Source organism: Oreochromis aureus, linkage group 3 (assembly GCF_013358895.1).
Source record: "Oreochromis aureus strain Israel breed Guangdong linkage group 3, ZZ_aureus, whole genome shotgun sequence".
Classification (NCBI taxonomy): Eukaryota; Metazoa; Chordata; class Actinopteri; order Cichliformes; family Cichlidae; genus Oreochromis; species Oreochromis aureus.
This window is the reverse complement of record NC_052944.1, coordinates 45,676,796-45,691,394: the sequence shown is the minus strand read 5'-3', so window position 1 is coordinate 45,691,394 and position 14,599 is coordinate 45,676,796. Positions and strand designations below refer to the sequence as shown.

Sequence of the window (14,599 nt, the reverse complement as noted above, 5' to 3'; positions counted from 1 at the left end):
AAAAAATCATTTTCTAACCCTCCCGTCTTCCCATGTGACATTTGGCAAACAAAAAACAAAACATCATTACCACACCCATCCAGGGTGCTCTTAATCTCTTGATTAATGGGAGGGTCCATAAGCTAATAAACCAATCACTTTCCAAAAGCTTCTCCAATAAAATTAATTACAAATTTACATAACAAAACTAGGTCAGTATATTCTTACATCTTTAAAGAAAAAACAAAAATGAATACAAATTGCATTTATACACATTCAACAAAAATGGCCACAACAAGTGATATTGCACACTGAGTGTGTGTGTGTGTGGGGGGAATGATATTGCACATTGAGTGGGGGTGCTGTTGGAACTATACTGAATAATGTTATAATAAATACAGTTTAAAGAGGTAGGGGTGTTGGTTGCATTGAAGTATAAACAGAAATACGATTTATAAATAAGGTGTAATGTCCATGAGTGTTGGCAGTGCAGTTATCCTCCAATCAGGGTGGAGGTAGGGCATGTTTGACAGCCTGTGGGTAAAAACTTCTGTTGAGTCTGTTCGTCTTTGACCTGATGGACCTGTAGCGTTTACCAGAGGGAAGGGGGGAAAAAAGTGAGTGTCCAGGGTGTGAGGGGTCTTTGATGATGATGCTGGCTTTCTGCGCCCCTAACAGTTTTATTACAGAAGCTCTCTCACTTTAGTCTACACAACAATGTCTCAGTAACTTTCCACTAGAAGATGGTCCCTGTTATCTACTTTTTCCCAGGCCAGCGTGGGCGAGAGTCTACAGCAGGGTTGTCGAACTCCAGGTGTCCTACAGGTTTTAGATCTCACCCTGGGTCAACGCACCTGAATCAAATGATTGGTTCATTACCAGGCTTCTGGAGAACTTCAAGACATGTTGAGGAGGTCATTTAGCCATTTAAATCAGCTGGACACATCTAAAACCTGCAGGACAGGAGCAGGAGTTCGACACCTGTGGTCTACAGCATTCTACGCCCCAAGGTAACGAAGTCTAATGCATTTACTCTTCAGGGTCATGCCCACTTAATACTACACTATATGGTTATATGGCATTTTAGTTAATATAAAGCATAGAATTGAGGCACTTCAAATTTAGTCCCAACAATACCATAGCAATATAGCATTGCAACATGGCATTTAGGTCTTCTAACTAAAATAGGAAAATAGGAACATAAATAGTGCCATCCTGTTCAACCCACAGCTTTTTAGTGCTCAAGTGTCACCCTGTAAGTGTGAACCCACCTTAAAAAATAGACCTTCAGTCGAAACCCAGTGGAGCACAGCTGTCACCGAAACCTATTGCAACACCCAGGCAACATAGCCCCCAGCTTTTCAACAAAGAAACTGACAACACCACAAAATTTAAGCTACAAGGTTAGTCGGCCTCCACAGTGAAAGATGCTCTCTCTCTGACACAAGAGTGGAAATGAAGCTTTCAGCTGTTTAGTATTTTTATAAATCATTAACACATCATTCTGCACCGAGGACGCTTACTTGGAGCTCCAGCCTCAAATAAAGAGACTCCACTTACTCTGACATCAGCTTATAAGGAGGACTGGAAAATCCAACCCAGCCTACAAAGGGGCTTACCACTCCCATACATGTAGCAGAGACAGACCGCAGAATAAATGTTTGAGTGGAGCTGTGATTAAATGTTCGGTCTCTCTGTTTGACACAGAGCGACCACAGATAAGAATCTGATTCCCACATTCAGCCAGAGATTCATTCAGTTCAGTTCAGTAATTGTCTCAGTGTATGGAGATGACACATCTGGATTTATTTGTTTTATTACAAAAGGGAAATGATTCGTAACTATGCAGCTGTTCAGCAACAAAGGCACAAATAACATATCTGTGTTACACTGCAAAGAGAAAGAATACAGCCACAAATCCAGTATTAGCGCATAATAAAACCAGCATTCTTGAAAAAAACAACATTAGTAATGGCAAGTCTAGTCAAGAACACGAAACAAAAAGCAAGATTGACGAGGATTCGCTTTAAAGATTGTTACACACTGAACGAGTTGTGAAAAAAATGCTCGCACACACACAGAGAATATGTTGATTTCCTGCAGAACATTAATGCTCAAGTAACAAAGGGCGATTAATAAAAAAATGAAGCCGAAACGATGTGATGATGAGCTGGTCCGGAGGTTTCCAAACAAGAAAAATAAGAAGCTGACATTCTCAGTTCGTCCAATTCTCCTGACAAGGAGAATTTTGCTGGCCGGTTTGGGACCACATTGACCAGAAACATCTTCTAGCTGTTTACAATATCATAGTACATTTAGTACCAGTGTGCGATTTGAGCTAGGAGCACATTTGTTGCTAAATGCAGGGATCCGATTGGTCAGATCCGTTCATTCATATATATGAAAAATCGGGGAAAGAAAGTCAAGCTTGATTTGAAAATACACGTCAAAAATTGGCCCGGTGACGTGAGGCAGTCGGTGAACGGCTGCTTTGGGAATAGGTAAGTGAAAAGAATTATAACATCATACAAGAACTGAGATAACAACAATAGAAAATTTTTATCTCAAACTGACTGAGAGATCGATGCTCTCGTGTCACACATGTTAGATTATCGTAACAACTTATTTGCAAGTTGAAGTTGTTTCACTGGTTCCCACTTCAGAGCAGAATTGCCTTTATAAATCTTTCTATTCGCTCATAAAGACTTGAAGGTTTGAAAGCAAGCACATCACTGACAGTGCGCTTGGTGTTTACAGACATATGTGTTCATCCCATTCTGAACTTTTGAGGGAGAGTTTCTGGTAACTGCTGTTTAATGTTTTTATAAATGACCTACTTTTTACTTTGTATTCAATGCTCTGTCAAAGACTGAGTAAGTAGTAATGAGTTGATCAACAGGTGACAAAAATGTGAGTTTGTTAACTTCAGATGGACAGGAACGAAGGGCTGGAAACGCCAACCTTCACAGCAAGGCAGCACATGGTTAGCCCCGCCCACAAAAACACACTGATCTTTCTTTCTCTCGAATGTGCGAATTTTAGTATATTAAACATGTATTATGTATTAAATAAATAATAAACACTAAAAATCCATCGGCTCACTTAAAAAAGTAGGAGTTTAACCTTCACATAGCACTGATTCTTCTTCAGCTGCCTCTCACGATGTTCTGAAGCATCAGGTAGTCCCCCGCTCAAGTTGACGCTGCTTGTGGGTTTTTAGTTTGTAAGTCATTGAGCTGAAAGGAGGAGGATGAGTTCAAGCACAATATTTCCGTTAGGTCCCCCAAACTGCAAATCATCAGCCAGCTGTTCAACGTATTATTCATGTGGGCCAATGTGTGATCTAAGTCTAACTTTACTGCAGCAGTCAGTGAAAGTCTTCTGTGTTCAAGGTGGAAGAAGTGAGGTCAATAATACAATTATATTCATCAGCTGAAACATGGTGCCAGCTTTGGACAGAAAAAACAAACAGAAGTGAAGCTGTGAGGACTTTAAAATATGAAATCTGCCGTGTGACAAAGGACGAGCTCCTCTGATAGACTAAATTGGCTGTTAAACAACCACCAATCGAAATACTCCTGACTGCACAAAGAGACTGTTGGTAGAGGTGTGGAAAGGGATCATAGTGGAAGGACTGTGTTGTTGAGTTATTACGTAGATCTGGCGGTGAGTTTCAGTTTACATTGTTTGTTATTGTGTAGTTTGTTCCGACTTTCCACGTGGTTGTAGTTGTTTATAAGGGCATCATGAGGTAGTTTATTACTTTGGAGGTGGTGACGTTTGGTAATAGTTTGTGCAGTGCTTTGTGATGAACCGTGTAAATATATTGCAAGCAAAGGTTTTATGTAAAACATATAGTATGGCGGCCTTGCTCTAGATCGGGGTCCCCAATCCCAGTCCACGAGGGCCGGTGTCCCTGCAGGGTTTAGATGTGTCCTTGATCCATCACAGCTCATTTAAATGGATAAATTACCTTCTCAACATGTCTTGAAGTTCTCCAGAACTAATCATGTGATTCAGGTGTGTTGACCCAGGGTGAGATCTAAAACCTGCAGGGACACCGGCCCTCGTGGGCTGGGATTGGGGACCCCTGCTCTAGATTATGTTTATCTCAAGCATTTCTTTCTCTGCATTATGTTTAAGAAATTAACAGTAAAAAGTGTCTGAATATGTTACATTGCACACTTCTTCAGCAGAAAATAATCTCTTTATTATATCATTTGTTTCTTCTTATAGAACTACAACACTATCTCAAAACAAGAGCACAAGTGTTATCTTCACTTAATTTCAATAAAGGATCTGCATTCCAAACTATGCCCACTGGTGGCCAAGTTTTTTTATGAACACGCAACTTTACTCTTTAAATCCACTGCAACAGATGTTGTGGGCTTTTTGAGGGGGAGCTATTTGTTATTGTGCACTTCTGCTAATTAGTGTTCCAATTAGGCCCTATGTAACACACAGAAGTAAATTAAAGCACATGTTTATCTAGGTGATACCTAGTGAAGAAATCCAATTCCCCCATCAATGTCACATCTAAATCCTGGCAAAGATAGAGGTTATGCACTTAACATTTTAATCCTCATTAGCCAACCAGAAGTCTAGAAGCCTCGGTGGGAAATAGTAAACAAAGATGGGGCATAGAAGCAGAACCGAGTCGTATGTGTGGAGGGACAGTAACTGTGTGTGTATATGTAAGCATTTAAACACTGCAGAGAGTACAATTAACAGTAACAGTATTGTAGAAATTCATTTCACCGAAACAAAACGTGGCGCTCAGTGTGATGTCAAAAAAGGCGCACATCTTTGATGCCGTGTTTTCTCCGTTTTCCTCATCCACGCGTACATGCAAAAACGCGTGGATAGAAAATATCCACCCTGACAGGCATTTTTTAGAAATCTCCGTTTTCAAAAATACCCGGGTACGTGTGGACGTTGCCTGAGTTTTTATGTGTTTTGGAGTGTTTACGTGCTTCTGAGTTTTTACGTGTTTTGGAGTATGTACGTGCTTCAGGGTTTGTACGTGTTTTGAAGTTTGTACGTGCTGCTTTGTCTCTAGGGGCCACCCTAAATATACTTTTATTTAGTCACTCCACATAAAATGTAATAAATAAATCATATAATACAAAAAACAACTAGTCACTGTTCAACTTTTAACTATTTAAATTTTCAGCTTTTCCTTTTAAACAAATTTAATATGAAACAACACAAAACACTGCAAACCACAACACAATTAAATATAAATTAAAATATGAAAAAGAAGATGCATATTCTCTGTCATATGGGCCTGCATGAATAAACTTTCTGAATCCTTTATCATCTGCAACTGAAAATAGTTGTGGATGATTACTATACCTTTCTAATGTGACGTTGTTGTCCCTGGCTCACTTTCTCTCTCTCTCCCTCCCGCTCTGTTCCTCTGCTACTTCGACTGTAACTGCCGCCCCTCCCCCCTCTGCCCAGCGTAAAGCACAAGGCTCGCGTGCGAGAGAGAGGGTGAGAGAAAAAAAACCCCACGGCTCGCGATAAGGAGCTGGCTCGCGTCGTTCACTTCAAAGATCCGGCTCTAAGAGCCATTTCGTTCGCGAACGACCCATCACTACTGGTCTGTGGTGTGAGGGAATGAATGGTGTCAATAAAATGTTTGGAGCAGTAGCTTGCAAAGCATAAGTGGATGCTGTGTTATTTTTAACAAGCGCTACGAAGACAACACACCTCCTACCTACCTCGACATACAAACTCTGTGTGGCTTCACGTGTTCTGTTGATGTTTACATGATCGAAATAACTTGAACACAAACAAAGAGGAAGACGGAAGGAAAAAACAACAAGTCCCAGCATCCTCTGTGTTTAGGGAGCAGTAGTGAAAGTGAAAGCAGGAGGAGGAAGGTGGAGCTGAGGCAGGTGAGTGTTAACATGAATATGTTTCTTCTTATGACATAAAATAATTCCACGCTGTTCGTGTCTGTGGGTGAAATGTGAGGCCGGTCGGCTCCTCTGAGCGCTGGTTTCCTGTAAGTAGAGAGGAAGTGAGTTTAGCTGAGCCCTCCGTTTAGTGTGAGAGAGCAGGAGGAGAGTGAGAGCTGTGCTGAGGCAGGGTGAGTGTTAACACCGCTCTGACATTACTGTGTCTCTGTGGCGGGAACAACAGGCTCCGTCAGTGGAGGCAAAAAATCAGACTTTGGTTTTCAAAGGAAACAACTTTATGTCGGAAGTTCCCGCACGCTCATTGGATAACGATGTGTCAATCTCGAGCTATTAGCCAATGAGCGTGCGGACTCACAGAAAGACCCGCCTTCATCACGGGACTTTAAAAACTACAATGGCGACAGAAACTCCGTGAGTGGAGTTCAGGCTGACGTCATGAAACTGTGACGTTTGAGGCACTTCCTGTTCTCAGTCCCAGCGTCCTGATCACCGAGGTTTCTGTTGCTCTGATATCTGATATTGATTATATTGGTAAACAGGCTGTCGCAGAACTATCAGGTCTGTTCTGAAAACTGTCTTTATTTTTTCAAAGTAAGGGAATATCTGTGGTCTGATTCCGCGGGCTCATGGGCTAAGGACTTGGATTGACAAGCGCAGATGATTGTGTTGTTTCTTATAAAGGCTTGTGTGTGTGTGTGTGCCTTCCTGTGTGTGTCCTTGTGTCAGTGGAACTGAATCAGTGTGTTAGAGAAAGTGCTCCTCTGCTGTGCCGTCATCGTGTGGATTAGAGCAGGGCGATATGACCAAAGATATTTATCACGATATACATTTGAAAATTTGCGATAACGATATAACTGACGATATAATTGACACTAGACAAAATACTTTACAACTCCACAACTTTATTAGTGCAAAAAACCCCATCAATGTATTTTCACTTAAACAAGCAGCTGTTTTTTTATGTGCAATAAAGTTATATAAAAATGTAACAGTGCAAATTCCTTGCTGACAGTTTAACTAAAAAGCATTTCCAGTGGAAATTGGCCGACATATCCTCAGCATAACCATGTATAATATCCACAAAACTTAAAAAGAGGTCATACACACAATACGGTAATATTATGTTGAAGCACAGTACGTATCACTCCATGAGGCGCCGCAAATACGATAGCCGTAATGCTCCGACAATCCATCAAGCCGTGCGGCTTCGTAGCTTAGCAAAGTCGCACTAAAACATTTGACAGATTTTCGAGCGCCGTGTACCACATAGAATCGTTTCGAGGTCAGTAAACACAACCAGAATTCATACATAAGGCACACGGGATTATAAGGGGCACTGTCGATTTTTAGAAAAATCAAAGGATTGATTTTAAGTGCGCCGTATTTTCCAAACAACACGGTAATAACGACGGCCCGCTAGCATGCGCTACCAAAAATAGTGCTTTGTTGTGTATCTGACGGACGAAAGCTAAACCAGTTCCACACCACTGAAGTTGCAGCATTTTTACAAACCAGTTCTGGTTCATCCGTTTCATTTAACGATCCACTTTCCCTCTTCTCATTCTGCGTCGCCGCCATGTGCGTATGTAAACATAGGCACTGCGCATGCGCGTTTTACCCATATTCTATCGCGATATTTCATTTTCCTATCGTTGCCCAACATTATACCGGTATTACCGTGAACGGTATGATATAGCCCAGCCCTAGTGTGGATGCTTTTTTAAAGTTGGAACTCATGTTTTATGATCTGCTTCATTTCATTGAACCTTTATTTCTAACCATGAAGTCCCTTTGAGGTTACAGCCTGCTGGTTAGGTTTAGGCTGTTCTTGTGCTTCAGGCTGAAATATGAGGAGTAAGGAGTGGGGCTGGTTAGCCCTCATGACCCTCACCATAACACATACGTCACAGGACAGTGTTTACCACAGAAACTCCATGAAATGATCAATGAGAACTTTAGAAACCCGTCAGTGTGATGCTTCCAGTACAACAGCACCTCTGAGTGTGTGTGTTTACCTCTCAGACTAACTCCACCCTGACATCAAGAAGATGGAGGAAGAGGATGGAGCAGGATCTGCAGCATCCAGCTGTGTGTCTGTGAGGAGTGACGGGTCCAAAGGAAAACCTCTAAACTTCAGTAATGAACCTGGAGCAACAATGTAAGAGAGCTGCTGACTCATTTATTCAGTGTAAATAATGATTTTTGATGCAATGGGAGAAGAAAAATGACAAAAACTGTTTTAAAAATAAGGATTAAAATATTACAAACTATATTTTTGAGTTTCCTGATGTAGTACAAAAATATATGAACATAACTGTATATAGGACAGATATTTTACGGTTCTTTTAGGCAGCACCAAAAAACAAAAGACTATTTTTAAGCTGTCTGAGGTAGTGAGTCAACATGTCACACTGGGTCAAAGGTCAGGGAGTAAAAGTGTGTTTTAAGGCAGGTTTAAAGCAGCGCGTGAAGGAGCCTGTCGAGGTAAATCGTTCCATAACTGATCAAATTCAGTTGGTGGACCTCTGTGTGAAATCAAGCATCTGGTTCACAGAGAGGATAACCCTCAAATGGGCCGTACACCATTATATAGGGAGACAAAAACAGAGCTTATTGTAGCCATCGCTCTCTCGCATGGACGTGGCAGTCTTGCTGTCTGCTGCGAATCCTCCCCGTACCTCCGTGACCTCGTCTGGTATCTGCTCCCTCCTTTGTAAGAGACAGTAAAGGAAAACACGTCTCTGCCTAGTCTTGAAAATCTAATCTTATCATCCATCGTTCTTCTAGGGCCTCTTCTTCTTGTGGCCTCAGCTAACTGCTAATATTTAAGTGGCTAACATTAACATGTGTGCCAGCCAGGTTAATGTTAGCCATTAAAGCACCAAAAGGTACTATAAAAGTACTTTTTGTTTTCAAAAACTTACTCAAGTAAACGTAACGGAGTAAATGTAACTCGTTACTACCCACCTCTGGACTTGACTGCGGTAGTTTGTAACCTAAGATCATCACACTGCCCCTCTGATTGTCTCCCCCAACTACTCTTCCAAGGATTGTCAGGTTGGAGATTGGCCTATAATTAGCTAAGACAGCTGGTCTAGGGATGCTTTTTAAGTAAAGGTTTAACTACAGCCAGCTAGGGATGGGTACCGTTTAGATTTGAAAACCTGCTGAATCAGAATCAGTTGCTGATGATGGCTTTTTTCTTTTACATTAATCATGTATAATCTTAACTCAAAGTGAACATAGACTTGATTGAAGTAACTCAGATCAGCCAATTCAAAATGCTTATTCAATCAACTCTGAGTTTATGGCTAGACTCAGTTTGTTGGCCCTGCACCTTCAAACTATTCCCTGTTTGTCCCTCATGTTTTTTGGATATTGTTTTCACATCTTATGTCACGGCTAGCGGGGCGAGCCATGTTGAATTTAATAAAGGACCCAAGATGCCGACACTGCTGTGAAGTGAGTGAGCTTTATTGAAACGGTGAAGTGCAGCGGAGATGGCCTGTGCAGAAGCTAAGATAACCTCTACTGAAAAAACTAACCTAAAACCTTAAACGGAGACACGGGGAGATAACACAGACGACCCGGCAACAAGCAGGAGAAAACAAAGGGCTCATATACACAAAAAAACAATCAGGGAATGAGAAAAGGGAGGGAGACACAGCAGGATTAATTGGACATAACCAGACAAGGGGAAGCAAAAGTAGACACACTAACGTAGGACATGGCACTGTCAAAATAAAACAGGAAGTGAACACAGAGACCCAATACTAACACAGTACAGAGGGAACACAGAAACCAAAACCTCAGAACTAGAAAATCTTAATCAGGATGAAATTGTAACAAAAGACAATAACAATCAAAACAAAACCACTGAGTCCACAGACTCGGGACATACATCGGCTCAAACTGTGGTCATAAATATTTTGTAAATCAGACTGTGTAGTTGTGAACTGAGTTTTGTAACATTGTGAAACAAAATATGTGAAAAGTTTATGTTTTTATGTTCATTGATTTGTGTGTGTAAAATGTAAAAGTGTAATAAACATTAGAACTACTTTTGCTGACACAAAGTTTGGCGAGCACTGCAAGTTGTCCCTTTAAACCAGTCACTGATATAAAGAGAGCACCTTGTTCCAGGGCATCTGAGCATGGAGGGAAAGCTTTATGCAGGAGATGGTAAGAGCTGTTGGGACTAAAGAAACTGAGCAGAAAACTACAGACATCTGGAAACTGAGTTGTTAATTCTCAGTGGGATCACCAGGACTAGCAAAGCTTCACCATGACAGTCATCTGATTGACTGAACCCATCCAAACATCACTTCATGGACCTTTAGCTTGTGTCTGTGTGTGGACAGACATAACATGAGCTAATTATTCATTACTCCTCCACAGAGTGGAGCAGGAGAAGCAGAGGTTTCCACTGGTCAGTCTGCACAGCAACATCAAACACACCTGGACTCTGTGGTTATGGTTTGTAGTACTACGTTTACATTTGTTCTTTTCAGTCACCTCTGTGCTGCACTTTGTGGACCAGAGGATTGTCAGTGTGTCCAACATAAATCAGAGTTTGGGCTCCATGATTTCAGTCAGATTGGGGTGACTGTAGCTCAGGAGGTGAGCAGGTCAGCTACTAGTCAGAAGCTTTGTGAATCAAACCCTGGCTGGCAAATGTACTGGGTAACGTACTAAACCCAAGCTGCCCTCTGATGCATCCATCAGAGTGTGAAAGAAAAAGTATTTAAGCACAGAACAATGTGCTTGGTTGAATGAGGCATGTTGTATAAAATGCTTTGTGTGCACAGAGTATCACAGAGAGCTATATAAGAACCAGTCCATTTACCACTGGCTAATTCATATAGTCTTCTTTTCCAGCGGCTGGAGGACAACATCACCATGTTTGTGAAGAACGAGCTGAAGAAGATCCAGAAGCTTCTGAGTCCAGATCACCCAGAAACTTTAAAGAGCCAGATGGAGGATGAGGAGATGTTTGGAGGTGAGGATGAAGATGAAAGAAAGAGCTGCAGAGAAGCATTTCTGAAGATCACACTCCACTTCTTGAGGAGACTTAAGCAGCATGAGATGGCTGACCATCTGCAGAGCAGTAAGAAAATTTCTCTAAAGACTGAATATTGATCTTTCCTAATAGCTCAAGAAATGGACCAATAGACATTCATCCTTTCAGGGTACTGAAAGGCTGTGATATTTATTGTGTAATATTTGTTTCTGAATTTCTTACCTTCAGAAATATTTGCTCCACTCTGTAAACGTGAACTTAAAGCCCAACTGAAGAAGAAGTTCCAGTGTGTGTTTGAGGGCATCGCTAAAGCAGGAAGCCCAACCCTCCTGAATCAGATCTACACAGAGCTCCACATCACAGAGGGAGGGACTGCAGAGGTCAATGATGAACATGAGGTCAGACAGATTGAAACAGCATCCAGGAAACCAGACAGAGCAGAAACAACCATCAGACAAGAAGACATCTTTAAAGTCTCACCTGGAAGAGACGAACCAATCAGAACAGTGCTGACAAAGGGAGTGGCTGGCATTGGGAAAACAGTCTTAACACAGAAATACAGCCTGGACTGGGCTGAAGACAAAGCCAACCAGGACATCCAGTTCATATTTCCATTCACTTTCAGAGAGCTGAATGTGCTGAAAGAGGAAAAGTTCAGCTTGGTGGAACTTGTTCATCACTTCTTTAATCAAACTAACCAATCAGGAATCTGCAGGCTTGAAGACTTCCAGGTTGTGTTCATACTTGATGGTCTGGATGAGTGTCGACTTAATTTGGACTTCAACAAAACTAAAATCCTGACTGAAACAAGAAAGTCCACCTCATTGGATGAGCTGCTGACAAACCTCATCAGAGGGAACCTGCTCCCTTCTGCTCGCCTTTGGATAACAACACGACCTGCAGCAGCCAATCAGATCCCTCCTCAGTGTGTCGACATGGTGACAGAGATCAGAGGGTTCACTGACCCACAGAAGGAGGAGTACTTCAGGAAGAGATTCAGAGATGAGGAGCAGGCCAGCAGGATCATCTCCCACATCAAGAAAGCTCAAGCCTCCACATCATGTGCCACATCCCAGTCTTCTGCTGGATCACTGCTACAGTTCTGGAGGATGTGCTGCAAACCAGAGAGGGAGGACAGCTGCCCAAGACCCTGACTGAGATGTACATCCACTTCCTGGTGGTTCAGGCCAAAGTCAAGAGGATCAAATATGATGGAGGAGCTGAGACAGATCCTCACTGGAGTCCAGAGAGCAGGAAGATGATTGAGTCACTGGGAAAACTGGCTTTTGATCAGCTGCAGAAAGGAAACCTGATCTTCTATGAACCAGACCTGACAGAGTGTGGCATCGATATCACAGCAGCCTCAGTGTACTCAGGAGTGTTCACACAGATCTTTAAAGAGGAGAAACAACTGTACCAGAACAAGGTGTTCTGCTTTGTTCATCTCAGTGTTCAGGAGTTTCTGGCTGCTCTTCATGTCCACCTGACCTTCATCAACTCTGGACTCAATCTGCTGGAAGAACAACAAACAACGTCCATGTGGCCTAAATTATCTGATAAACCAAAACTCCAATCTCTCCACCAGTGTGCTGTGGACAAGGCCTTACAGAGCCCCAATGGACACCTGGACTTGTTCCTTCGTTTTCTCTTGGGTCTGAAGACTAATCAAACTCGTTTGCAAGGCCTGATGACACAGACAGGAAGTAGCGCACAGACCAATCGAGAAGCAGTTCAGTACATCAAGAAGAAGCTCAGTGAGAATCTGTCTGCAGAGAAAAGCATCAATCTGTTCCACTGTCTGAATGAACTGAATGATCGTTCTCTGCTGGAGGAGATCCAACAGTCCCTGAGATCAGGACGTCTCTCCACAGATAAACTGTCTCCTGCTCAGTGGTCAGCTCTGGTCTTCATCTTACTGTCATCAGAAAAAGATCTGGATGTGTTTAACCTGAAGAAATACTTTGGTTCAGAGGAGGCTCTTCTGAGGCTGCTGCCAGTGGTCAAAGTCTCTAAAAAAGCTCTGTAAGTTATAAAGTTTTTATTATTTATTTTGGTTGGTATGTTATGGAAAACACACTGCCATCAACTTCTGTTTTGTTTTTGTCAAAATCCCTGTAATATAATCACTGTACCTTTATATACGGGACTTGTATTAATGCTGCTGCCCTCTTGTGGCTAAAGTGTAATTATGTTATTGTTATTAGGGAGGATTTGAGAGAAACATGCCAAGTGAGTCAGCACCTTCGCTTTAGCTTAAAAATCCAAATTCTTATGTCATCAGTTATAGTTGCATGTATTCATTATCATAATTTAACCTTTATTATTGATGTCTTCAATTTATTTTGAGTAAACAGCAATAATTTTATGGTTGTATTAAATAAATACATCACTAATGAATTATTTATTTCAGTAATTAATTAAAATGTACATAATTAATTAAAAATATTGATAATGAATTATTTAATGATGTATTTATTTAATTCACGTTGCTACTCCTGGCCCTGCATCGCTGTTCATAAATACATTTTATTTGTCAACTTCACCCATCAAAGTCAGGGGGCGGGGTTAATGCTGATCAAGTCAAAACCATTGCTTTGGTCTGGTGGGCGTTCTTTTAGTGGGCTTTTTCTCAGTACTAAGTAGGCCCACACACCAGGGTTTGGACATGTGTGGACCCAAACTGTACTTAAACTTGACCCTTTTTGTGTGTCACCAAATACACTTTAATATCTTCTAGACAAGAATGTAGTGGCATCATCTTTGACCTCTTTTGGCTCCAAACAGAAGTGACAGACTTGAGCAGGGTTCATTTAAAGGCTGACAGAAGTGGAGTGGTGACGGGAGATGTTTGACAGGACAGTGTTTCAGCCTCCACAGGTTCATGTTGTGCTCCATCAGTCAGTGAAGATGAAGTCAGTGCTGATGAGGCTGTAGAGTGTGTGAGGGATGTGAATGAGGATGATGAAGATCTGATGATAGCAGAGAAAAAACAGGCTGCAGAGACTTTGAGCCATACAGGGCACACAGTGTGTGTACAGAACAGCTGAAATCATTCTGGAGGCCTCACTGGAATATGGAAGCATCACAGTACAGCTTCACTAAAGTCTCTGATATGAGATGAGAAATGAAGCAGCCAGAGCTTTTTCATGAGTGGAAATCCACGGTGACTGTGAGCTGCTGCTACAGCCTCCAGATTAGCCAGCAGCTCATCCTGCTCAACATTTTCTCACCAACTTTAATGGAAGTGTGATGTTTTCAGCTGGAGTGATGGTCAGGGTGGCCTCCTCTCCTCTTCTTCTCCTCTTCCTCTTTCATTTGTAAAGCCACTTCTGCTGCTTTCATTCATTTGGAAGTCCTGTAGCTGAGTTTGGGAGAGACTGACAGCCTCGGCAGCAGAGGGGAGAAAGGCTGTAACACCACCACTTTACTCTGTTCTACCTGTCACATCATTTTATCAGGAAACAAATATGTTTTACTATGTTTGTCTTGAAGATGTAAGAAGATCACATGGTGCTTTTTATTATTGTGTTGGTTTGTTTCCTGTCTCTTGGATGGAGCCCAGCTGTGCGTGGCCCCTGGGCCTGTGGTCAGAGTGTGTGCTGGATAATCCGCCCAGGATGAGGCCAAACTGACACGGGATGAAATGTCTGTCACATAATTGAGCTTAGTGTAG

At 41.9% G+C, this 14,599-nt stretch overlaps 1 protein-coding gene across 1 annotated transcript in view; it reads right to left on the bottom strand.

Moving 5' to 3' along the window:
* Positions 1-14,599, bottom strand: part of LOC120439390 (zinc finger protein 771-like) — an 844,755-nt gene that overhangs the window by 116,354 nt on the left and 713,802 nt on the right. The window lies entirely within an intron of this gene.